The sequence below is a fragment of the Apodemus sylvaticus genome, chromosome 3, assembly GCF_947179515.1.
Source record: "Apodemus sylvaticus chromosome 3, mApoSyl1.1, whole genome shotgun sequence".
Classification (NCBI taxonomy): domain Eukaryota; kingdom Metazoa; phylum Chordata; class Mammalia; order Rodentia; family Muridae; genus Apodemus; species Apodemus sylvaticus.
The window spans coordinates 48,829,460-48,842,565 of record NC_067474.1 but is presented as its reverse complement, the minus strand read 5'-3'; the positions used below and the strand labels follow the sequence as shown (position 1 = coordinate 48,842,565).

The 13,106-nt window shown below is 45.4% G+C and overlaps 1 protein-coding gene across 1 annotated transcript in view; it reads left to right on the top strand.

The window, feature by feature from the left end:
• Mob3b (MOB kinase activator 3B) overlaps positions 1–13,106 on the top strand; it is a 196,514-nt gene that overhangs the window by 94,225 nt on the left and 89,183 nt on the right. The window lies entirely within an intron of this gene.

The window sequence follows — 13,106 nt, the reverse complement described above, 5'->3', positions numbered from 1 at the left end:
AATTTTCTGCAGTAAGTACTTAACATTCAGGATAGCTTTCTGTGTGGGTCAGGGAGGTCGGGAGTGTCCCATCATCAAGCTACACTGTCAAACACCAAACCAAGATCAAGGCAACCCTGTGAGGTAGCTATTATGGGAAAGAAAAGAAAAAAGGACTTGGAAAGTATAGCATTTGCCTTGTCTAAGACCTTGCTCCCCTTATCATCACAGATAATCAAGTTCAGCATTAACCCGACCTTTGAACCGGAGACACCATCAGCATTAGACATGGCTGCATTGCTTTGTACTGCAGATGGGCAGATAGAAATTTCCTTCCGGAGCCAGGCTGTGGTGGCGCACGCCTGTAATCCCAGCACTCTGGTAGGCAGAGGCAGGCGGATTTCTGAGTTCGAGGCCAGCCTGGTCTACAGAGTGAGTTCCAGGACAGCCAGGGCTATACAGAGAAACCCTGTCTCGGGGAGAAAAAAAAAAAAAGAAATTTCCTTCTGAACAGAACTTCTTTAATGGGGTTTACTGAATGTCTTTTTTGTCGATTAAATGTGGCCTGATTGCTAATGTCAGAAGCCTATCTCACACATGGGTTGCCAGGACAGAGTATGTCACATCTAACTCTCATTTTCTCCAATTGCCATAGTAATGATGTTTACCATCCCTTGGATGTATAGTATGTATATGTTGTACTGGGCTCACTGATTTTTCTCCCAACATTTTTAGAAAAATAGATTTTTTGCCTATTTTCCAAATGAGAACACTGAGTGAGGCTCGGGGAGATTTTAAAGGTCTGAAGCAAATCTTTCAGACTCCTCTTGGGTTTTTTGTTGTTGTTGTTGTGTGTTTGGTTGGTTGGTTGATTGGTAGGTTGGTTTGTTGGCTGGCTGGCTGGTTGGCTGGTTGGTTGGTTGGTTGGTTGGTTGGTTGGTTGGCTGGACTTTGTCACTTTTGTTATTGAGACAGGGTCTTACTATGTACCCGACTAGACTTGAACTTGCTGCATAGTGCAAGCTGGCCTTGAACTCTTCATCTCTCCTCTCAACCTCATCAATGTTGGAATTCTGGGCACTGTTAAAATTGTCCAGCTCTCTCATGGTTTTTCTACTCTCAGAGGAACAGATGGGATATGAATATTCTTGACACGTACTTGCATGCCTTTGTATCATATGTCAAACATAAATGTATACAAAGACTTTGTGGGGAGGTTGTGGCATGGAAGCGTAAGAAGAAAGGACAACTCAAGAAGTAGACTGACTGGCGTTCCACGCTGACCATACGGCCCTGTACAAGAAACTCCAAATGGGTAAAAGAAGAGATTCTTTATTGAGATTTTGGCGCTCTTGCTTTTCTTGAATACATGGATTTTTACTCGGGCTGTGATGGAAGGAGTAGGAGACCTCTGCCATGGGTACAATCTCCCGCTAATAAGGCGAGACACGTGACTCAGCAGTTGTGTGTGTGCTGAGGTTAGTTATGTGTGGGGTGTGTCTTTTAAAGATAAAAATCTCACTGTCTAGGAAGAAAGGGAGGAAAATAACTTCAGAAGGAATGAAGAGGTGCCAACCAGTTACACATTGTGCCGATGGTTAACAGCTGAGAAAATAGATATGATTCAGTGTCTCTGACTTCTAACGCTCAGCCCAATGTCTACAGTCTCTCAAGTCTGCCTTTTTCTGACTGCTCAGCACTTAAGGTAGCTACAAGCTTGAATGTAGCATAGGTCTCCAGCATGTTAAAAAAGGATGATATTTCCCAGCAAATATCAGCTGTGATACTTACGGTTTTGTAGTTCTCCAGAGGAGCTGCTTTGCAGAAGCTGTGGGCTTCTCCTCAGCCAGAAGCTATCTATATACATCAATAAATTATCGAGATCTCCAGAAATAGACCCCGGAAGCCCAAAGAAGACAGGCAGGGTCAATCTCTGGCTTTCATGCTAAGGTGACGTCTCTGTCCCCTCTTGCTTTGGGGAAGTATCTTTAGCCATGCATTGTGTTAACGTTTAGGATAGCCTGGGACAGGGCTGTGCTATCAACCCACTCCACAGTGAGTCCTGAGACTGGCCCTGAGCTCAGGGCTCCTTCAGGTGCCCCGGTGAATGCTGGGTCATCCTCCCTGGCTCCTTGTCTTCTGGGTGGTGTTATCCATCACCTAGATGGTGACAAATCGCCATGGCACTGTTGGCTCATTAGAAATGCCAACTAAACAGGGACTACTGTAGCCAATTCCAGACAAGATGACAAGGAGACATTATCAAAGTGAACTGCATAAATTATCCAGTAAATGGGCACATCACGTTTATTTAGGATTTACCCAGTTTTAGACCCCTACTGCTGGTGCCCGGCTCCATGACCCAGACCCTCCCCTTCCCCTCACTGACTGACTGCCCTTCCCCTCACTGCCCACCCCTCCCCTCACTGACAACCCCTCTTCTCACTGACTGACAGCCCCTCCCCTCACTGCCCACCCCTCCCCTCATTGACAACCCCTCTTCTCACTGACTGACAGCCCCTCCCCTCACTGCCCACCCCTCCCCTCATTGACAGCCCCTCCATGCTTACTATGAGCCAAGTCCTGTCCTCCTGCCTCAGCACTCTGCCCATGCCGCGGACTCTGGCTTCCTCAGTGACTTCCCATCAAGATTCCTTAGCACCTGCCTCATCCTCTTAGATCTGTGAGGGGTCCTTGCCGCCTTCCCTGGAGACTTCTCCCCTAGGCAGTGCAACTGTCTACCTGAAGAAGGCTCTGGCATTACTAAAACAAAAACAAGCCTCAGAGCCCTCTTCTTTCTTTGGAGATAAACAGGGTTAAATGCAAGAAAAGCGGGTATGGGGCTGGAGAGATGGCTCAGTGGTTAAAAGCACTGAGTGCTCTTCTGGAGGTCCTGAGTTCAAATCCCAGCAACCACATGGTGACTCACAACCATCTGTAATGAGATCTGACGTCCTCTTCTGGTGTGTCTGAAGATAGCTAGAGTATACTTACATATAATAAATAAATCATTAAGAAAAGAAAAGAAAAAAGAAGAGAAAAGCAGGTGTGGCCCAGAGGGTGACTGACTTCCTTGAATTGCTCACTGCTCCTGAATAATGCCTTTTCAGACTGCAGACCTCTGGTGACAGTGTTAGGCACTTTGCCACAAGAAAAGAATTTTCTGAAATGACCCCATTTTGTTTCTTTTACACATCCATGAATTGGACCATACCTAAGATAGCCTTTGAACCTCACTAGATTACATGTAAAGAAAGTTGAAACCAGTATCCGTCCTTTTACTCTCTGGTAAAGATGGGGACTAAGACCTGTTGCTACCACTGGCTTGAAAATACCAAGAGGAACTAAAGGCAGTGGATGCCTTAGTAAAGGCAACATTTTCAATGTCAGATCTATTTTATTCTCCTATATAAATGTCTGTGCGATTCTAAAAGGTCTTAATGCCAAGAGGGGCATAACTCATTGGCCAATTTTCTACACAGCCAATAATTAGATTCTTTTTATACATAAATCAGGTCATATTAATTTTTTAATAAAAAACACCCTGAGCGTATTCCTGTTGCAGCTATAATAAAATCCTACACCCTTGTCCTGACCTACTGAACCCTTCTTGTGCAGGTATTTCTCGGGTACTTCTCTGAAGCACCTGCCCTACACACCAGATTCTAGCCACCCCATCTTTCCACATGTTCCTTCTCCACCCCTCTATTCCTGCCACTCCCAAGTTCAAACCCTAGACATTCAATTATGTTGACACAGAAGGCTGGCACCCAGAACACACGTCTTGGCTGGTGTAGTGTCCATCGGAGTACAGCTGAGACCACTGAAGGAATCTATTGAATAAAAAGAGTGTCTGCATTGCAGAAAACTCCAACTTCACGCAATGCAGAGGACAATGGATTGTGGGGAGCCTGGTGCCAGTGGGTACACCCCAGCTTGTATGGCTCGGTGAACACTGCAGAGAAGGGGAAGGAAAGATTGCAGAGCCAGAGTGCTTGTAAGTGTCTCTCCTTAGAAATGGCTGCATACGCAAGACTAGACCAATGGCAATATTAGACATGCTTAAACGGAAGGAGGAGAATCTTACATCCCAAAGCAGAGAACTATAGGCAGCTAATGCCTGCTGGGAGGAGAGTCAGCTGCCCCTAAGGATGATCCCCCTTATTGACTGTCCAATGTAGATTTAACAACAGGTTCAGCAGGTTGTGTATGCATATGTATATACATATACATATACATATATAGTGTGCAATGTAAATATATTGTATGCATGTATATATTGCATGCATACAATACATTCACTAATTATTGTATATAACAATAATAATCAAAGAAAATAGGCTATCAACTTGAGGGTGTGAGGAATGAGAGAAGTTGGAGAGAGGGTATCTGGGTCGGCTGAGAGGAGGAAAGGGTAAAGGAATGCAACTCTATTTCAATTAAAATATGTTTTTGTTTTTAAACAGAGGATCTAGAACAGAAATCTTGGGGACTACGTATTTAATGGTGGAGTAGAGAAAGGGAAATTTAGTAAGGCAGACACCAAGAAAAAGCAGTGTTATATAGAGAAAGGGGAATTTATTAAGGAAGTTTGGACGGACCTATCAAGAAAGCGAGAAAGAGTAGTGTCACTTGAGCCAAAGAAAAGCGTGCTGTAGACTCTACACTGCGAAGAGTAAGACATTGATAAAACAGCTCAGACAATATGACAAAACACTGCCTGGGATAGAGGCAGGGGCATTTACCCTCTTATAGATGGTCAGATCCAATTAACAGTCCAACAGAATCCAGCTAAGATTTCTCACTCCTCTTCTAGAACAAGAAAGTGAGACAGGATGCTGGAGCCCTGCAACACTGACCTAAGGCAGACGTCAACCCTGAGCTCTGGTCTTTCAGCCGTTCCCCGTTCCCCAGATCTGAGGCTGCAGTCCCTGCTCTGTGTATTTCTACATTAGCTACTGTTGGTTCCCGTGGCTTTCTCTATCCTTCAACTGGAAGAGCCCGGGGTCAGCGGAGAAGCCTTCCTTGCTGAGGAAAGTCTGCTTGACCTCCTTGGACTGCGCAAAAGTCGGCTTGGCAGTGGTTTTGTAGCTTAGCAGGTTGATAGTTATGGCTTGGGACCCCGAAATAAATTACAGCTCCCACGTTCCTTCAGCGTGCACAGAAAGGCTTCCTTCTCTTCTATAAATCACAGCAACGATTCAGTGTCATCTCCCTTAGCTGCTTGCTTCTGGGAAATGTTTATGACTTGATTAGCTTGAAGGGGAGGGGTGGTGGTCTGTAGGCCCACTTAGTATTCATGGCTCCGTGAAGGATGGAGAGAAAGGATTCTCACTTGAGATCAAGGTTGAAAGCAGGGAAATGGCTTACCATGTGCCTCTGATTCATTAATATTTTAGCATGTGTGTGTGTGTGTCTGTGTGTGTGTGTGTGGTGTATGCTCATTGTGTACAGTGTGTAAGAGTAGAGACCAGAGCATCATGTCCTGCTCCATCACTCCCCACATTATCAATTATCATCTTAAGAAGGGTCTCCCACTGAACCTGGAGTCAGGCTATCAATAAGCAAACCCTAGCAATCCTTTTGTCTCTCAGTCTCCCCACCCAGGTGCTGGGGTTTGGGGCACCCTTTGCCAAGCCTGGCTCTCTCCCTCTTGCTGTGCCATGTCCCCAGCCCTTGCATCCCTGATGTGTGTGCAGAGCTTGGCATTGCCGTGTCCACTGAACACCTGACAGAGGTCACACTCTGTGTGTCTTCACTTCTGGCTGGGTCTCAGTTTCAAATCGTCTTTTTTTTTTTAAGATTTATTTATTTATTATGTGTAAGTACATTGTAGCTGTCTTCAGACATCCCAGAAGAGGGTAACAGATCTCATTTCAGATGGTTGTGAGCCACCATGTGGTTGCTGGGATTTGAACTCAGGACCTTTGGAAGAGTAGTCAGTGCTCTTAACCACTGAGCCATCTCTCCAGCCCTTAAAATCATCTTTGCTGCCTAAGATTAGTGAAGGTAGTAGCGATAGCTCTGGCCTGGCCTAGCTAGAAAATGTGTTTGGAGCTGTGGAAGGAGAAGGAGACAGGCGGTATCTGATTGAAAACTTTGGGGATGATCGATTGAAAACCACCATGTTTGATTAAAAAAAATTTTTTTAAAGAAAAATACTACTTTTTCTAAAGAAAAGACGATATTCTCAAAGAGGAAAAAAAATCTTACTAAATCTGTTCTCCGGCATCTTTCTCTGTGTCCTGCACAGATTGAGAATGTAATGTAATTGGAGAGTAATCTCTGTTCTCAGTAGAGTTGGGAAAATAGCTCGCTTTCCCCATTCCTGTTTTACTTCATTCTTGGGAGTTGTAAGCTTGCCGCTCACACACACCCCCACACATTTCTACACCTTGGATCTTCTCCAGGGACCATGTGGAGCTGTGACTTGAATCTCATGTTAATCTTCTTTTCCCAAACTGTTCTGGAGGGGAAGGAGTGAGACTAGCCATTGTACTGAGGGCCAGGATTGTCAGTGACAGCACTTACTGAGCCCGAGACATGGGTTAGGGCTCAGTGTAACCCTGGCTGAGACATACTGACAGTTACCTGTGGTGAACACTGGGTGACCTTGTGAAGTGTCCCTCACAGACACTGCCCTCTCAAAAAGGGAGTGGGAGGGGTAGACACAAATTAGAGCCTGGGCAAGCAGGATGGTTCAGTGGGTAAGGAAGGCACTCCCTGACTGACAACCAGGGTTGAGTCCCCAAGAGGAAGGGTGAGAAGCAACTCCTGAAACTTGTCCTCTGACCTACACACATGTTGTGGAGCACATCTGCATGTGTATGCACACACACAACAAAACAATCAAGTTTTTAAAAATAAAAGCTTTACCAATATGGCCGTACTAATCAGACTTTTAGTTTTAGGGGTTAGTCTGAGTTGTCACAGGGCAATGATCCCGTACTGGAGTTCTTACTGTCTCTACTACACACAGGAAAGAGACTCGGTGAGAGAGGGGGGTGGGAGGAGAAGAGGAAGAGAAGGAGGGGAGGCAAGGGAGGGGGCAGCAGAGGATGGGAAGAAAGGAAGAGGCAGGCTATGGCATCGTAAGAGAGCATCTCTCTGGCTGGATGTTCAAAATGTATTTCATATTAATGACCTTGGATGCCTGCCCGTGCTTCTCTTTGACCCCGTTAATAACAGGTTGTCTCCTTCTCTTCAATTAATTTCTCTCTTCTCCGCCACACTCACACTCCTGCTTTATTTCTCTGAAGATAGTCGTTGGCTGTCTGACGATGTTTGCTTTTCTGAAGCGCGTTTCTAATGGCTATGAAACCACTACCTTTGTTTCCAGACTGCTTTTCATTTCCTGCACCCCTCACAAGTGTGTCTGGCTGGACTCTGTGATGCCCACACTGTAGGGTCTCATCCCTGTCAGCGTGCTTCAGCAGTCTGGTGTGTTTGCAAGCTGGAGGAGTGGCTGGGGGACTGGTGGGGGTGGGGGTGAGGTGGGGTTGGGGTAGGGAGTGGGAGGGGGGTATTCAACAAGCCTGAGATCTCCTGCAAGGGAATTGTGTTTGTCTCTCCTGCTGATTGGTTGTGTACAAGCTTTTAATGGGAAAAAACTCGACTTTACTGACCTTTCCTGAATGAGTAAAATTAGTTACGTCTGCTTAATGTCATTTAGGAAAAAAATGTTCTCTTCTCCCTCTGGGGCTGTCTCTAGAGCTTTGCGTGTCAGAATCCCGAGATTCCTGCTTCACACCTCCCCTGGCAGCAGACTCTACAACTTTAAAAGCAGAGAAAAAAAGAGACCTGGAGCTGGCAGGGGGCGGAGGGGCAGAGCCAGCGCCCCCACCTGCGACGCCCTTGCTCTTTGATTTATTGGTGGCCTGGTATTCTGTGATCTCAGCTCTGCAGTCACTTGAGGTCAAACAGGCCTTCCCAAGAGAGGCCTTGTTTATCTAGAGAGTGCCTACGGCCCTCCTCTTGATGAGATGGGTCCTCTCTGATATCTGTGATTCCCAAGCACTTCAGCTGTCAGAGACTCCATTTTCTTTCTCACTGTCCTTTCAACTCTGGTAATTAGGCCTCCGGCAGAATGGGAAAGAGGTTGGGAATGTGATTTAATACCAAACTAAACCCACGCAGTAATCTCTAGTTAAGTGAAACAAATAACGTGGCTTGTTTAAATTTTTTGATCCTCTGAATGTAACTGGCTCACTGGGTTTGTTTGTATATTTCTAAATTTTAGGGTGAATTAGCATCACCTTCCAGGAGAATAGAAACTGCCCTTGCAAGGTTTGGGGGGGGGGGTAGATTTTTTTTTTTTTAAATACAAAATGTCTCCCTTAAAAAGTAAAAGTTGGGAATTTTTCCCATCCCAGAAATCTGTTTTTCTACCATCTTTATAAAAGCTCAGCCATTCCCAATTGGAGAAACTTCTTTAAGGAATGGCTAAATTAACCCTAGCCAAATTATGGGGGTTTAAGAGGATCAGCTGAAATCTGAGCCTATACTGGGAAATTCTCTTTTTACTGGCAGTCTGGAAGGCAGCTTAACAAACACCAATCTAACTCACCCGGTTAATGGTGTGGAAGGAAAAGTTCAGAAGGTTAGCTTTGCTAAGAACCAGGAGCTAGTTAGCCTGTGTTCACAAAAAAACAAAACAAAACAAAACAAACTTAACAACCACAAAAATTCTCTGCAGGCAAAAAAAAAAAAAAAAAAAAAAAAAAGGGCTCAGCAAGTGAGTTTCACAATGGCCACTCTGGAATTTTCCATCTCTTTTGAATTCCACCTGGACACAGTCTGCCTTTACCTCAGCCTTAACTCTTCAGTCACTTTTTAACTGTAAAAAAAAAAAAAAGTGGGATAATGATATAAGAGATGGAGAAATAGTTTCCATGTTTTCAAGTCTGTTTGCTTTTTTTTTTTTTTTAAATAGCAACTGAAAAGGACATAGAATCGCAACTAAGACAAGTCAACAGACTTGGTTGATGTATGTGCAGTGGGGTTTGTTCCACACACCCACCATGATTCTGCAAGGTGAAACAGCTTGCCTTCCTCCCCTGGGAGACTCACTCCCCTTTGTTGGAAGTCCACGAGGTGTTCATGACGACAATCTGACAGGGAAGTCAGGTGCTAGCCTCAGAAGGCTCTGAGGCTTCCACTGTATGAAGCTGTGCCCCACATGGGTGTGCACGAAGTACAGCTGTCTCCTTAAACCCAGAGAGGTGGAAAGGGCTGGTAAGTTTAAATATCAGCTTTGGGAGCCTGTGACCAGACAACACCCTCAGGGGCTCCTCAGTAAACTGTGACAACAGAAGGCTCCAGAACGCCTTGCTGGGATCATTCTTGAGCAGCAAGCTCTGATCTTCCCGTGCCGTCTTAGACCTAACGCTCAGCACACCCGAGACATCTGACTCTGGAGTTCACCTCAATCCTTAGTGAAGGCCTTGGTGGTTTTCTGTTTGTTTTGTTGTTTAGTTTTAACCTGGCAAGAGTGCTTGCAACCGTCGGAGTTAGTGTTACGAAGCTTCCGGTCATGACCTTGAACTGAGTACCTTCCTAGAGAAGGCTGTCATAAGCTTCCCATCCATTGGTGCAACAGCCTTGGAACTCTGTGATCCCTTCCCCCATCCTAACTCCCCAGTGCCAAGCCCAGACTCTTGTTCCTACTAATGAAGTACCACAGCAAACCAAGAAAATGAATAGCGGTTTAGTTTCTAAGAAATGACTCTGTTTAATGGTTTTAAGATGAGGCTTAGCAGCTTCTTAGTGTGAATTGCTCTGTGATTAGATTATTTAGACACTCTGCCTTCTTTCTGATGCTTCCCTGTAATGTTAGGATTTTAGCTTATTTCTGCTATGAGATCATCTTCCTCCATGGTCATATTTCTCGGCATGGCTATAGGGTGGCTTGTATTAATACTTTCCTGTCTGGATTTAATTGGACCTTTAAGATGGTTTGTCTCGAGCTGTCTTGAGAGCTGTAGACCACACCAAGTGTGCAGGTTTTATTTACTTTGGTGGGTGATGATGGTGGTACGTGCATGTGTCTATGCATGGAGAGAGTATGAATGTGTGTGAGTATATGTGTTGTATTCACACATGTGTGTTCACAGGTGTTGTGATCATAAAAAAGAGAAAGAGGTTTAGAGAATATGGTATATGGCAGTGTGGGGGAAGGGGGTGCCTCAGTGGGCCCATGCTGAGGCATCCTTCCCCCGAGGGACCAGACACACACCGACATGGTATAGAGTAGAGTTTATTCAGGGCAGAGGATGGTAACTGAGAAGGGTAATGGAGGCAGAGAAAGGCAGAGAGTAGAGAAGTGGAGATCGGTCATGAACACGTGGAGAGAGGGCGGAGGGAAGGAGAGCCCAAGAGGGGCAAGAGAGAGAGGCTGAGAGTAAAGCGAGAGCAAGAAAGAGAAGAGGGGCTGTGCATCCCGTTTTATAGTAGGCTGGGTCTGCCAGGCTGTTGCCAGGCGGTGGGGGGAGGGGCATACCTGGCTGTTGCCAGGTAATTGTGGGGTGGAGCTTAGACATCATCCTAACAACAGAAACGTGTGTTTGTGCAAAGGCCAGATCACAATGTACTATTACCATATTATTCCCTTGGCACAGGGTCTCTCACTGAACCTGGAGCTAGGCACATAGCCAACAAGCCCCAAGGATCCTCTCACCTTAATCTCCCACAGTACAAGGGTCACAGACACCTGCATGCTCATACCGTCCCTGTCTTACGTGGGTACTGGGCTCCAAACTTAGATCCTCATGCTTATATAGTAAACACCCTAGCCCACTGAGCAATCTCTCCATCCCATGGCTTAATTTTTGAGACAGGGTCTCACTAGGTTAGAAAGACCTTGTGTAGCCAATGACAGCCTAGAACCCACAATCATCCTCCCTCTGCTTCCTGGGTCCCAGGATTACAGTCAAGCACTACCAAGCCTGCCTGGCACTGAGGTCTTACTCTGGGCCTTTCCCTGTGTGTCAATACAGATTTAATGCTGGGGCCTCCAAAGATCATGGCAGTCTTATACAGATTTTACCACCTGGAGTTCCTGACACATGTGTGCAGCAAGAACAAAAACCTTAAAGTGAACAGAATGTCTGGCCTCGTTTCCTTCATCAAATACACTTGAATTTAGCTATACTGTCCCATTCCAGGAAGGGCCAGGGGACACAGCCCTGACCTTCCTAAGATTTTTTGTGTTTCCCAGTTTGGCAAAGTTCCCAGGAATTGAACCGGGGTTAGGGTTCAAAGCGGACCACACAGTTCTTTTTTTTTTTTTTTTTAAGATTTATTTATTTAATATATGTAAGTACAGTGTAGCTGTCTTCAGACACCAGAAGAGGGTGTCAGATCTCTTTACAGATGGTTGTGAGCCACCATGTGGGTGCTGGGATTTGAACTCATGACCTCTGGAAGAGCAGTTGGTGCTCTTACCCGCTGAGCCATCTCTCCAACCCACCACACAGTTCTTTATCTGCATTGGTTAGCATTGTCTTAGATTCCATGGTCTCCTTGAGTTCACTGCATTTAACCAATGGAGGAAGGGTGTGGGCATGGGATCCTTGGACATCACGGAGAACCTTAGTGCCTAACAGCCAGCTATTTTGGTTGTGTTGTGCAGCAATTGCCTCTAATAATTTATCATACGCCCTGGCAATGAGTCATCATAAGATGCTCCCTTCAGTTCAGGTTTTGGGACTTGGGTAAATGGAAATAACATTTCACTTTGTTTATCTTTTGTGTCTGCTACCCTCCATGTCTCCAAAGAGATGGAATCCTTCAGTTCTGACCAACTCTTGTTCATCCCTTGGTTCTCAGCTACAGTTTCTCTGTGTGGCCACACTCACCTCCCTCTCCCTGCCCATGCAGTTGCCTACATGCCACGTTCTACTTCAATTATGATTACATTGTGATCAACTGGTAGACTGTTAAAAATTATGGTATCAAGCCTCACCTCAGATTATTTAGGAGGAAAGCAACTGCATTTGACAATGGCTCCATACCCATTAAATGTAAGAAGCAATGATTTACTAGATCAACAGTCCCTTAATGACAAAGACTCTGGTTTGTGGTATTTCATGTATAAATGAGACTATACTCATATAGAATGTATACTCACTTGGCAGTGGTTGCATCAAAAAAAAAAAAAAGGAACAATATCTAATGCCATCCACAAGGTAGTAAACTGGACTAAACCAGGAATAAAAATAGAGTGGGAACCATTTGGTGGTGCTAGACCTATTAGGCTGGACTCTGGCCAGGCCCAGGGAAGTAACAACCAATTTTAATAGGCATTGTGAAGCCAACTGGACTGAGTTAGCAAGCCTGGTAAGAACATGACCATATCCAGGGGAGAAAGACTGAACCAAAGGAACAAGGGAGAGACTCAGTCAGCCTCTGGTTCCTCATGGCATGATGGGAAATTAATTGAGACAGAGAGACTGACATTCAAAGACATCCATTTTCTATTGGTTATGTTTTCCTACCTGAAAAGCTCTAGAACTGCTTAGGAGACAAGCTGCTGAGCACATCTGGGAGGGAATTGTTGTGAGACACTATGCTACACCTGGGGAGAATGTGAACAAATGTCTGTGCTCCCGGAATGTGGGCCAGAGGTTACTTACAAGAGCAGAAATGACTCAAAGGCTGCTGCATTGCCAAAGCCGCAGTGTGACAGATCACCACGGCTGAAGACCTGGAGCACAATGCACACAGCCTACAGGCAGATCAACAATCTGGAGTGAGTCAGCCGGTCTGAGCATCTTTCATACAGTTCACCTTCTTAGTTGCTCCTGGAATTCAGCTGCTCCCTGCTTCCTCCAGGTCAGGCTTGTCTGAGATCTTTCGCAGCAGTTCTTACTGTTCATACTGTTGGAGAATTGGGGGTGGGGTGGGACCTATTGAATCTGGTCAGTTTCAGGGACTTCCTGACGTGGTTTTCAGTTGTTTACTTCTTGTCTCAATTAGTTTTCAAACTCTAACTAGGCTCCTTGCAGGACAGTGTTTCATTCTCCTCTTAGGACATCCTGTTGTTTCCCCCCCAGTATAACCCCCTTTTCTATTTTATATCTTAAAGTTTTTCTCTAAGATGGCAGACTTTAACTTAAGGAGGAAACAGC